Source organism: Lepidochelys kempii, chromosome 6 (genome assembly GCF_965140285.1).
Source record: "Lepidochelys kempii isolate rLepKem1 chromosome 6, rLepKem1.hap1, whole genome shotgun sequence".
In the NCBI taxonomy this organism is placed as follows: Eukaryota; Metazoa; Chordata; order Testudines; family Cheloniidae; genus Lepidochelys; species Lepidochelys kempii.
In genome coordinates, this window is record NC_136385.1 from 106,142,240 (window position 1) to 106,155,258 (window position 13,019).

Sequence of the window (13,019 nt, forward strand, 5' to 3'; positions counted from 1 at the left end):
CTTCTGTGGCCACAGAAGATAAAAATGTGAAAGTATGCATCCTTTAAGTCCAGGGTGGCATACCAATCCCCTAGATACAGGGAGGGAATGATGGAGATCAGGGAGATCAAGAGGAATCTCAATTTCTTGAGATATCTGTTGAGGTGATGCAGGTCCAGAATGATCTGGAGGCCCCCCTGGCCTTTGGGATTAGGAAATATTGGGCGTAACACCCCTCCCCTCTCAAGTCTTTAAAAACTTCCATAATGGCCCCCCATTCACAGGATGGGCTGCACCTCCTAGGTAAGGGCTGCTCATGAGCAGGGTCCCCGAAGAAGGACGTGGGTGGGAGGGAGCAGGGGATGAAAACTGAAAGATAAAGCCAATTGTCTCTGTACTTAGCACCCAGCAGTCTGACATTACGCAGGACCACACTGGGCTGAAGTGCGACAAACGGTCCAAAAATAAAGGGGAAGCAGGATCTGACGAGTGAGATGGTATAGCGCGCTCAGGCACACCTTCTAAAGGCCTGCTTGGGCCCATTGGAGTACCTATGAGACCCTGGCTGGGAGGTTGAGGTGGACAGGAGAGGCTGATGCCTCTTGTAAACGTTCCCTTTCATTTTATAGGGCTCCTGTCTCAGAGATGGCACCAAAAAATGAGGTGGCTGTTGGGGCCTGAAGTGCTTCCTGGAAGCAGCTGGAGCTTAGAGGCCCAAGTACTGGAGGGTGGCCCTTGAGTCCAACCCTTGAGTTGTCTGCTCCGAGAACAGCGAGGAGCCTTCAAAAGAGAGGTCCTGGATAGACTGCTGGGCCTCATGAGGAAGTCCCAAGGACCGGAGTCAAGAGCAACGCCTCATGGTGAAAGCTGAGGCCTTTGTCTTGACTATTGTGTCAGCTATGTCCAGAGCTGCCCGGAGAGAGGTCCTGGCCACGTTCTTACCCTCCTTCAAGAGGGTAGAGAATTCCTGCCTTGAATCTTGAGGCAGAGAGCCTTTAAACTCGGCCAGGGAGTCCCAAAGATTGCAAGTGTATCTCTCTGTGACGGGGTTAGGAATCACCACCGCTGGCGCCTCCCACTGGTTGCTCTGGGAATTAGCTCTGTCCAGTCATGGAGTACCTTTTTCACGTGGTGCCTTGCCCTTCGTCTGCTCTGCTGCTTGGGGACCCTCGTTGCTCCCCGCTAGGCAGCATTCTCTTCGGGGCACTGCCCTCTGGCACTGCCCACTGCTCCGGTCTCACCCCCTTCCGGGGGTTTGGTGTTATCAGCCGTCCACGAGCTACACCTGTTGTAGTGGCCGGCTGCAGCCTCTAAGTCTAGCCCCTTATCGCAGGGACCAGCCGCAGCCTGGATCAGGCCACGCTCCTCTTCAGCCAGGTGTAGCACAAGGGGAAGAGGGGGACCCAGGCCCACCCGCTACTCTGGGTCCCGACCCAGGGACCCTCTAGCAGCAGCCTCTCTGCCCTCCTTCTCTTCCATTGCCCTGCTATTGTCCCTGGGCCACTTCCCCTTCGGCCCTACGCACATACCAGGCCTACGCCAGCAGCCTAGGGTTTTCCCTAGCCGGTGCTCCCCAACTCCTTCTGGCCTTCCCCAGCACTGCTCTATCTAGGGTGCTACCTTCCAGCTCAGGAGTCAGTCCTCCTCCCTTAACCCCCCAGGAGAGACTGCCCACTCCCTTCCTGGGGCAGCCTTTATATATGGCTGAGTCTGGCTCTGATTGGCTGTCTCTAACTCAGTCTCTGACTGGCTCACTAGCACGCCTTCTCTGATTGGCTGCCCACGTGCACCGCCTCCCTGGCCTGCTGAAGCCCCATTTAGTAAAGGAGTGGGGCAGCCACCCCGCTACACTCCCTAACAAACCTTGCTGGTTAGAGATATGCAGTTGAAGGCTACCCATCGAATAAACGTCTCTCCCAAACAGGTCCAGTTTGTGTGCGTCTTTTTGTCTGGGGGTAGCGCTCAAATGGGCCTGCCTGTCCCTTTTGTTGGCTGCCGACACAATCAGGGAACCTGGCGGTGGGAGGTGTGTGCGAGTACAGGTACTCAAACCCACTTGCTGGCACGTAGTATTTCTCCTCTGCCCTCCCTGAGGTGAAGGGCAGAGAAGGAGTTTTCCACAGGGCCTTGACCGCACCCATTACAGCCTCATTAATGGGGAAGGCCACTTTGGAGGGAGCTACTGCAGCCAGAATGTCAATAAGGCTGTGGGATTTTTCCTTAAGCTCCTCAGTTTCCGCCCCCAGAAGATCCTGATAGGCCTTGAAGATGTCCTGTGGAAGCGAGCTACTGGGCCCCTATGCAGCCTCGTCTGGGAGGACAAGGAGGCAGCTTGCACCGGAGGAGGGACTCCTTCCTCTTCCTCAGCCTCAACAATGCCCACAGAAGCCAACTCCTGGATGTCTGTACCGGAGTCTAGGTCTGGTGCCAAGCAGGAAGGTGCAGTAGCCCACCTCTATGAAACCACAGAGTATGATTGATGGGAGGGAGGACAAAGTACCAGAGTAATTCCCCAATGGTTCCAGTACGGCCACTGCACAGGCCACAGACCCATGGGCCAGGTGACAGCGAGGGGACCCACACCGCGGTCCGGTGGCGCATAGGCTGAGTACTGGTAGTGATTCTTAGGCTGCACATAGGTTTCCCCTTCAGACTCTGATGAAGAATTCTCCCTTGGTGACCATGGTGGAACAATACCCCTCTCTGCCTCCATATGGTGCCAAGAGTATGGGGACTGGCAGCAGAATGGAGATGGCTGCAACAACTGGATCAGGGCCAGTTTGCCCCTAAAGGGTGCCACAGGGCCCAGTGCCAGGAAGGAGCTTGACACTCCCTGCTCTTTCCTGCTCTCAGTAATCATTGGAGACAGCACTGGAGCCGGGGTGACCAGGAGTGAAAGTAAATCTCTGGCCACTGCAAAAGCCTCCAGGGCTGTTGGGACAGTGAGACCACTAGTGGCGCAGTAGCTTCTGAGTGTCAGCAGAGGGTCCTGCACCAGACTCAATGCTCTGAGTGGAGTCAACGGTGCCACCATGGGACCGGGGGTGAAGGAGTAGCCTGGTGCAGGTTGTACTGAGCTTCCTTCCCCCATGCTTTTCTTTTTTCTGCACTGGTGAGCACCCTCTGTCGGTGTGCTGCTTTTTGTGTTTCTTTGTAGTTCTGGAGATGGTGAACGGTGCCACGAAGAGCATGGTGCCAGAGGAGGGCTTCATGCTGAAGCCAAAGTGCTTGGTGCAGAATTGGAATAACTTGGCTCTGAGGCTGGTCTGAGATTAGGATAGCCTTCAGTCTTATCATTCTGTCCTTTTTGGTGTGGGGTCTAAAGTCCTGACAAATCTGGCACTTACGCAAGGTTTGAAGCCCGGGACATGCCCAGCCCCTGGGGTGAAGGGAGTCCCTCAATGATAGCGACTATATAGCTACAAGAAAAGGAGTACTTGTGGCACCTTAGAGACTAACCAATTTATTTGAGCATGAGCTTTCGTGAGCTACAGCTCACTTCATCGGATGCATCGAAAGCTCATGCTCAAATAAATTGGTTAGTCTCTAAGGTGCCACAAGTACTCCTTTTCTTTTTGCGAATACAGACTAACACGGCTGTTACTCTGAAACCTGTTATATAGCTACACTAATTATTTACTCTAACTACAAAATCTATGAACATTGAAAACTAGATTTAATTAACAAACTAGGGATTAGAGCCCAAATCCCACTGGGAAGAAGCCTTGCCAAAGAAAGAGGGGTCGTTCCAGCAACTGTCATGAGTGATAAGATGGAACAGAGGGTGTGTGGCCAGCAGCACCCCTTATACAGGCGCATGAGCCTGTAGCTCCAGAGAGTACTAGAGTCAGCCCGATGGACACTGCTGAGGGAAAAATCTCTGGCAACAGTGCATGCTGAGTGCACACACCTAACATGGAATAGACATGAGCAAGCCCTGGAAGAAGAAGAATGAAAGATTTGTACCCTTCAAAGTTTCTATTTCAAAAGCAAGAAAAACAACAAATTCTTTAATAAACCAAAATTGTACAGAAGTATCTAGAAACCAAGAAAAAAATTAATCAGTTTATCTGAAAAAAAATGTAAGGTTTTAATTGGAAACAGTCAACAACTAAGTACTTGTGTTCAGAATCTACTGAGAGGAATTAACTGGATCCTGAAACTAACCAAGAAGAGAAGCAGACAACAGCTGAACAAAGTCAAAATAGTTGTGTAGCAGGGCAGTCACCCCACTTTGGCTCAGAAAGGGTTAAAAGCCAGCCCTTGGGGAGGGATGGGGCTGAGAGCCAATAAGAAAAGGCTGGGAGGCAGCCAATCAGGGCCAGGCTGGGCCCTATAAAAGGGCTGTGAGCCAGTAGGTGAGTCAGTCTCTCTCTAGCTTTGGAGAGAGATGGACCTAGCTACCTGAAGGAGCAAAGGGTACCATGGACAGAGCAGTGCTGGGGAAGGGGCAGGCTGAGCTGGGGAGCTCAGCCTGCTGGGGACCTCCCAGGCTGCAGCCTGACAGGAAGGCTTAGAGAGGTACTGGGCTGCAGGGAAAGGCAGCAGGTCCAAACCCCCCCTTGCCAATGATGAGTGGCCATTACACTGAAGTCCGCCCCAGGGAACGGGGCTAGATGATGACTGGCAGTAACCACTGACGCAAGGTGGGCTCAGAGGGTTGAGGGTTCCCCTGGAAGGGGACACACAGAGAGTGGGGGTCCTGTTGAGGAAGAACGGCAGGGTAAGGGGCACCGGGGTTCAGGAGGGACACAGGGTCTGAGGCAGGTGAGCCGCTGGCCAGCAGTGGGCACTCTGAGCTGGAAGCAAGCTAATCCCCAGGGCAACCAGCAGGAGGCGCCAAACCGGTAAGTCTCACTTCGCTACAAGCTGGCCTGCCAGGTCAGTGTGGGCAATGAACATAGTTGCTAATCTTGATCTTCTGCATTAACTTTGTAAATTAGTGAATGTGAAAACTCCGATGAAGTGAGCTGTAGGTGACGAAAGCTTATGCTCCAATAAATTTGTTAGTCTCCAAGGTGCCACAAGTCCTCCTCTTCTTTTTGCGGATACAGACTAACACAGCTGCTACTCTGAAACCTGTCAAACTGTTGAACCCAAACTTGGGGAGGGAAAAATACTTCAGAATTATTGTATAAGTTATCTGCTGGCTCATCAGAGCAGAGCAGAGGCAGCACAACATGCTGCGTCAAAACAAAACTGACAGGACCAATTTTAGGCCTACTAGCCTTGATAAGGTAACAGCCATACCACTTTGGGCTGTGACTGTTACGTGAGTGTTTAAATGGGAGACCTCCAAGAAAAACTCAGATGCGGCAAAGAGTGGTAGTGATTCAGTAGGTGCTACTTCCATTCACAGCAATATTGATATTATACCCTTTCTGAGTCTCATGGGGAGAAAACGTGCTGTTGGAGCTGAAATCTTTCAGGTCAAATGTAAAACCAAGGTCCTAACTAGCCCATTCATTAAACTGATTCCAGAATAGATTTGAAAGAGCAAAAGGTATTCACTCCAGAATGCTGCTCACATTACTACTTCAGTAATACTCTGCCTAGTAAATATTTTCTTTGTAATTTCAGTTTGAGTAACTAGTCTCATTAAAAATGACTACATTCTACTCTTGAGGTGGCTGCACTTCAGCAGCGGGTGAGTGTTTTATTTTCTGTATAGATTTTACACAGTGTGCACATGTATGTATAAAAACATATTACAAACAAACTACGTTAAGAACATATTAAAGTTGCAAAGTAAATCACTTGATTTAGGAAATGTCAAGTTAGAAAGACTGGGAACTGTGCTTTGAACATGTGAAAGTGTTACAAAATGCAAGTACTCTGGAAAAAAATCAGGTCCCAGTCATCTCAAATTAGGCACCCAAAGTTAGTGGAAACTTTTGAGTTTAATCTCTGGGCCTCTGCTCCTCATCTGTAAAATGGGGATACCATCCCCTCACTTCAAAGAAGTATTGTGAAGATAAATTTGTTGATGTTTGTGAAGCCTCTGGATACTATAGTGTTGAGTGCCATAGAAAAACCCAAAGAAAATTAATAATTCTGTGTTCAGAGCAGGATTTGAATAGTATGTAGTAAATAAGGCATCGGGTCACAAACAATGAGGAAAACAAAATATTGAGTAGGTGCTCAGTAAATAAGCACCATCTCTCTTGTGAACTAAATGAAGACAGGAGTCCTGTGGAAAAACTAGTATGTGACCATGTAAGCACAAAGGGGCTGAATTAAGGTGGCATATGCAAACATAATCATGGCATTTCCTAACTTTTCAGTGCTTGACTTTGCAACTTAATGATTTTAACATAGTTCTTGTGTGTGTAATATATCATACATGAATCTGTGAAACATTTTAGGATTTTTCTGTTTCATCAACAGACAATAATTGTTTTCACATCCAATAGTTAAGTAATCTGTTCTTTCAGCAGTCACTAACCTTGATCTATGAATTTCTATCTGACATAATCCTAGTGATGCGAAAGTTCAGTACCTAGCTTTTAACTCTACCAACAAACTTCTAGTTTCCCCTCTAAATAACACTCTCAGATGTTGAAGAAAAGTGTTTCCAGGACTGAATCCACAGGACAGGTAGCAAATTTAAAAGAAAGTCACTCATCAACTATAAAAAATTGCATTAAAGTTTCTCTGCTTAACTGCTATCTCTCGCTACAGCACTCAAACACCATGTTATTTTTAGAAAAAAAAGTTCTACATATCAGCCAAATACGTCATTTTAAATAAAACCCAGAAAGATCCAAAAATAATATCCTGTTCCATCTCTTGGGTATCAAAGAAGAAAATGTAATGGAACTTGAGCATCAACAGATGAAAGTAAACATTAAACCATGAAATGGAAAATACTCACTGGAAGCATTCCATGCCCGTTCCTGCAAAATTTGGAGAGATTCTATTCCAATTTTTGTACACTTAATGACTTATTTCCTTTGAAATTTGCTGCTCTCCTGGTGGATAAAGTCTTTGAGGCAGAAATTGTCCTCTTTGCCAAACTTGGGGCACACACACAATACACCTTTCACAATACTAATATTTAACAAAGGTAGCATACGTTTGTAGCTAATTTAAAAAACGGCATTAAAAATTTATTCACTTCCATTTGCTTTATCAAAGATATATTTGACCATAAGAACTGAAAATTAAAACAGAATTGTGATTATTTATCCTTACTAAGATTTCAGCCTACTTTGGCAGTTCAAACTTAGTTTTTCACTTAAGTAGAAGTCTTGCATGAAAGACCCTCTAACCTTGGAGAAAAACCTCAACAATAACCAGATGGAGTGGGAAAAGTTTCACTTTCATTGAAATAGGACTCTCTCCCTTTCCCCAGTAACTAATTTCTTGGATATTTCCAAAATGAAGAGTTCAGAATTCTGGATTGCACTTCAGAGTCCTGTGTAAAGTCAGTTTCTTTCATCTGTAACTGTAAGAACCACACTTAGGAACTAGTCAAACAAGTTGACCTTGGGAGATGGACTAGATGACCTAATGGGTCCTTCCCATTTCTATAATCTCTGTAATATGATTGTATGAAACTCTTTTTCTCTGTGTTGGCATTCACTTGAAGCATTCTAGAAAGAGAGCCTGAGTTTTTGTTTTGTCTTCCCAAATTTTTCTAAGAGACTATTGGATCTCAGGTTTGTTTTCTTTAAACTCAAGAAAAGTGCAGAGAGAATGTATTGTAGCTGAAATACTCAAAAGCCCTCTAGGAACAAGTTTCCCTGAGGTATCTTTCAGTGGAAATATGGTGCAATTATTTAACCTCATTTTTAGTTCCCTTCTTGAACCAAAAAACCCTAGAGTTTTTAAGGCCATGTATAATAAGATGTGAACCAAAAAGATCACCTTTATACACACTCTATACAACATGTAAGCAGAATATTGCTTTCTCAACTGAGAGAATAAAAGGCTTTTTTTTGTTGTTACTCAGCAAAGCATATTTAATAATTTTAATAAGACCAGGACTATGACGAGGCTCATATTAGACTGACCTGCCTCTGAAGAGCTTCCTCTATAACCCATGTAGTATTGTCAACAGCTGGAGTTCCTGACGGATTCTTCCTGACCTGCTGAAATGGTGGACAATTTAGAACTTAAGTCTCAGCAAATTAAGGACCTTAGAAGTCCCTCATCCTAGGTCAGGGGTGGGCAAACTTTTTGGCCTGAGGGCCACATCGGGGAATAGGAAATTGTGTGCCGGGCCATGAATGCTCACAACATTGGGGTTGGGGTGTGGGAGGGGGAAAGGGCTCTGGTTGGGGGCTCTGGGGATGAGGAGTTTGGGGTGTAGGAGGGTACTCTGGGCTAGGACTGAAGGGTTCAGCGGGGGATCAGAGCTGGGGCACGGGTGCAGGAAAGAGTGCAGGTTCTGGCTCGGGGTGCAGGCTCTGGGGTGGGGCTAGGGCTGAGGTTTGGGGTGCAGGAGGGTGCTCTGTGCTAGGATCGAGGAGTTTGGGGAGGGGGATCAGGGCTGAGGCAGGGGGTTGGGGCATGGGGAGAGGCTCAGGGGTGCAGGCTCCGAGCAGTGCTTACCTCAAGCGGCTCCCAGAAGCCGTGGCATGTCCCTTCTCCAGCTCCTAGGCATGGAGCAGCCCCCGACCTTCAGAGCGGGGCCACGGCGCAGCTTCCGGGAGCCGCATGGTGCGGCCCCGTCCCGGCACCCCAGCTGGAGTGCCGAAGCGGGGCTGAGCCGCATATTGTGGCCCCAATCCAGTTCCCTAACAGGAGCTCGCAGGCTGGCTTGAAACAGGCCTGTGGACCATAGTTTGCCCACCCCTGTCCTAGGTTAAAACTGTGGTATCTCTAATGAGAAAGGAGATTAAAGTACTGACACTACAGTCAGGTCTATACTAAAAAAAGTTTGTTGGTATAGCTATGCCAGCCAAACCTCCACTGTAGATGCAGTTTACACCAGCAAAAAAGTGATTTTGCCAGCATAGTTTATACCAATTCTCAGAGTAAAATAAGTGATACCAGCAAAAGGGCTTTTATGCTGGGACAACTGCGTATACTGTGTATACTTTTGCCAGTGCACAAATTGGCACACTCCTAATTGATACTGATATGCCAGCAAACATTTCCAATGCAGACCAGGTCTCAGAAATAACAACACAGTGTCCGTAAGTTTTACAAAGGAAAGTTCCCACTTTAACAGAACAAAAATACATAGAGCCAGATTCTGGTCCCCACTAGCCCTTTTGTACCACTTGGCAAGGGGCGAAGGAGAGGGGCTCTAAAACTGCCCTAAACATACAGCTAAGGATTCTCCTGGAACATGCAGAGCTGGCACTACATAAATTCCCCTTCTATGGCCTCCTTGACACAGAGGACCTACTGGGAGTGCTCAGAGGATAGGAGGCTGTGATAAATGAAAGGGGGAGGGAAAGTAGCTCCCTTTTATGGACACCCTGCCAGCCAGTAGCTATAAAATCCCTCTTAGTAGCTGTTCTTTAATTGCTCTACCTGTAATGGGTTAAAAAGTCTCACTGCTATGCATCGGTAAAAGGAAGCGAGTGGGCACCTGGCCAAAAGAACCAATGGGAAGACCAGAAATTGTTAAAATTTAGAAAAAACTCCCCTTTTGTCTCTCTGGCTGTTCTCCCGGGGAGAGGCAGACAGGGCAGCAACTATGCTGTAAGAAGCTTGGGCCAGGTATGAAAAAATCATCCGTATCATACTTAGAAACTACTCTTTTAAAGCCCCAGATACGTAAGTAGATCAGGAAATGTCACGGAAGACGCGATTAGGTTTATCCCTTTTATTTCTTTATGGCTTGTGGATTCCTCTGTGCTAACCGCAAGTGCTTTTGTTTTGCTTGTAACCTTTAAGCTGGACCTCAAGAAAGCTATTCTTGGTGCTTAATTCTGGTAGTTGCTCTTTTAAAAATCTAGCAATAGCCTGAGTTCCTAGATGCTTTTTCTTTTTTTTTTTCCAATAAAATTTACCTTTTTTTAAAAAACAGAATTGGATTTTTGTGTCTTAAGAGGTTTGTGCGCATTGTTTAATTAGCTGGTGGCAACAGCTGATTTCCCCCCCTCCCTTTTTTTTCCTCCTCTCTTCTTTCTCAGCCCTTCCTGGGAGGGGTAAAAGGGCTTGAGGGTACCCCAGAGGAAGAAATTCCCAAGTGCACCTTCCTGAGCTCTCAAACGGGTTCTGCACTTGGAGCGGCCAGTATTAATTTTTAGAATCCTTGCGGGCCCCCACCTTCCCCACTCAAAGTGCCAGAGTGGGGAATTAGCCTTGACAGAGACAGTGTAGCCAAAGCACCCAGCTCCAGCGGTCCCAGCCTGGTGTGATTGCTCACTGGGGCCATTTCAAGCTTATGTCAGAGCAGTCCTGGCCCCCAGCAGTCACAAGAACAGAACAGGATACATTCACCCCACCAGCTAAGTGAGCAGAGTTCTAGGTTAGCTAAAAATGTAGTACAGATAGAAGCACACTACTGAAAATTTAAAAAAAAAAAAATTCTGCATCACTCTTCATTGTGAAACCTCCTAGAGAGCTTTAAAAACAAAAACTCTTCCCCGCTATGAAGATTTACTTGGACAGTGTTTTCTTCTCCTGAAGTTATATATGGAGCTAAAATTAAGAGTCAAGCGCAAATCTTTACCTTTTTTTTGCCTTATCATTAAAACAATACTTTTTAATCCAATCTGATTTATTTTGTGCTGTTTACTTCCTGCATTTCTTTCAGGTTAGATAAGCACACTGGCTACATGCCACCCCTCCATCCTTTTTTAATAAGCATATATTCATTCTGGGTCTAATTCACTTGCATAATAATGCTTATGTTCACAACACTGTAAATGTTTAAATCCAAAAAATCATTGAAATTTAAAAATAAGTTAAACATTTTTAATCATACTACATTTCATAAAATTTTGAAGGTCTGTAGTTTGACTAATCTAATGGTAAGTATTTATAATTTGTTAGCTACCTACCTCTTACATAGTCAGCACCTATGGAGAAAATAAAGCTACTACTTCGTAAGAAGTGTGTGTGTATAAAATTAAACTACAGATTATTCAATTTTATATTATCCTAGATTGTGAACCTAAAGCCTTTACAGTATTGTTCTAAAGGTTTAGCCATTTAACGAAATTCAATAAAACATGTTAATGCCTAATTTGATGCATATAAATGTTTGTAATCTGTTTCTCTCATATTATAAAGCACAGACTTACCGTTTTAATTTCTGAGATCTGTGTTTGTGTTCTTTGAACTGCATTTTGACATCATGATATCAGTTTGTACATTAATTGCATCATTTGCAAGCTTCTGCTCTAAAATGAAATAAAAACCAACATAAGCGTGGAATTAAAGGATAGCTCAAATTCTGTAAACAGTCCAAAATACAAGGAATTTGTAAAAGAAAGGACAATAATATTTGGGTCATAAATAATAATGTAAAGGTCCCTTATGTAATTTCTCAAAACCATCCAGAGATATCTATATCAGTACACAAGAAAGGTAAGCTCGTGTGTTAAAGGTCTATCGTGAAAGTGACAACATTCTCCAGTATTTTAGTTTACTAGTGAGAATCAGATGTAAAAATTTCGGAATTTGTATTTTTTTAAAATGATTAAAAACTATTTCAAGAAATGAATGTTCAAAAAAGGAAAAGACTCAGCAAGAAATGAAAAGATAAATTACAAGATTTATTTTACCAGGACATTTTAAAATATGATTTTTGTAGTAGTTTTAAATTCAGCAATTGCTGGAAACCAATAGGCTGCCATTAGTCAACAAGAATGAAAATTAGAAGAGAAATGCAGTAGTTCTGTATCCTGTTTAATTATGCTAAATTTTTCACACACATAATAAAGAATTCTAAGTTATAAACAAAAAAGGCAAGAAAGTTCAAATTATGTTTTGTGCAAATTTTAATTTGAGCCTCAACAAACGTCCTCAACGCATGAAAAAGCACTGAGTGTAGTTTACTACCTCCTGAACATGTCAATACATTCAATATCTTATTGATTAGTTAATATCTAGTAAGATGGTGCAATGTACAAAATCAAAGTTCAATTTAGAAAGTGTATATATATATATTTAACTGTCATTTGTATAAATGCAACTAGCGGGATTTAACAAAGAATTTAGTTAAATACAAACATTGTAATTGCTGCTCCACAGACTTGCATCTGAAACACAAAAGTATAGTCTCTAAGCAGCAATTCTACTTTGTGTATCCACAACTATATACATCCCCATAGAGAAAAGGGAGCAACAGAAGTTACTCAATTTATTCATCCAATGTGTAAGCATTCCCAGAATGACTGAACCATTCACTGAAAAGAAAAAAGCTCTACCAAGTCCATTTTTCTAAACACTGTTACTGAAAAGTTAAAATACAAAATGAACCTTGATAAGAATTTCTATCCTAATCAGTTTTAATAAAAAAGGACATTCCTAAAGATTACTTCAGTGTGTTCATTTTTACCTCTAATGCTGCTACAGAGCTTTTCCAGAGTTTCCAAGCCTGTAATTTTGTTTCACCCTAGGTAACCTAAAAGGTAATATAAAAAGAGAACACTTTAACATGAACTCTCATAAAAATCAATCATGCCATGTGGTAGTCTGTTTTCTTGCATTTTAAGATTTAGCTCTGTGGCAAAAGCACATGGTCCTTCAAAATCTAATCATCACACATCCTTTCTTGGCTGGGGATACAGATAATGAGTGTCTGAAATATTGGTTCTAAGTGCTCAGGAGATATTTGCATATTTTCTGTTTTATTTGCTAAAGTAATTGCTAGAGACCAATTAGATTTACAGCCCTTAAAAACAAAAAAACTTCAGTGTGTGTTTCATTTATGATCAAAATGGAGTTTTAAAGAAACTTAATATTCACCATACTTTAAAAGGCTTATAGCATGCATTAGTTTTATGGTGAAATAAATGCAAACACAATTATTACTTCATTTTATAAAAGGGTCGTCCATTACATTCAGGAAAATACAGAGTACAGTATGTAAAATCAGATATTTTGCGCTCTTGTGCAAAAGAGAACTGCTT

General features: G+C 44.0%; 1 protein-coding gene across 16 annotated transcripts in view; it reads right to left on the bottom strand.

Annotated features, from left to right (window-relative positions):
* DICER1 (dicer 1, ribonuclease III) overlaps positions 1-13,019 on the bottom strand; it is a 97,058-nt gene that overhangs the window by 62,618 nt on the left and 21,421 nt on the right. For 6 of the 16 annotated variants that reach the window (XR_012159551.2, XM_073349541.1, XM_073349537.2 and 3 more), the window contains exons 2-4: positions 12,446-12,511; positions 11,187-11,285; positions 7,995-8,072 (exon numbers count right to left, since the gene is read on the bottom strand). The gene's annotated coding sequence lies outside the window, so the exon portion shown is untranslated. Of the gene's footprint in view, positions 1-7,994; positions 8,073-11,186; positions 11,286-12,117; positions 12,374-12,445; positions 12,512-13,019 lie in introns of those variants that run through there. The other 10 variants (XM_073349547.1, XM_073349539.2, XM_073349545.1 and 7 more) reach the window with 6 other exon arrangements.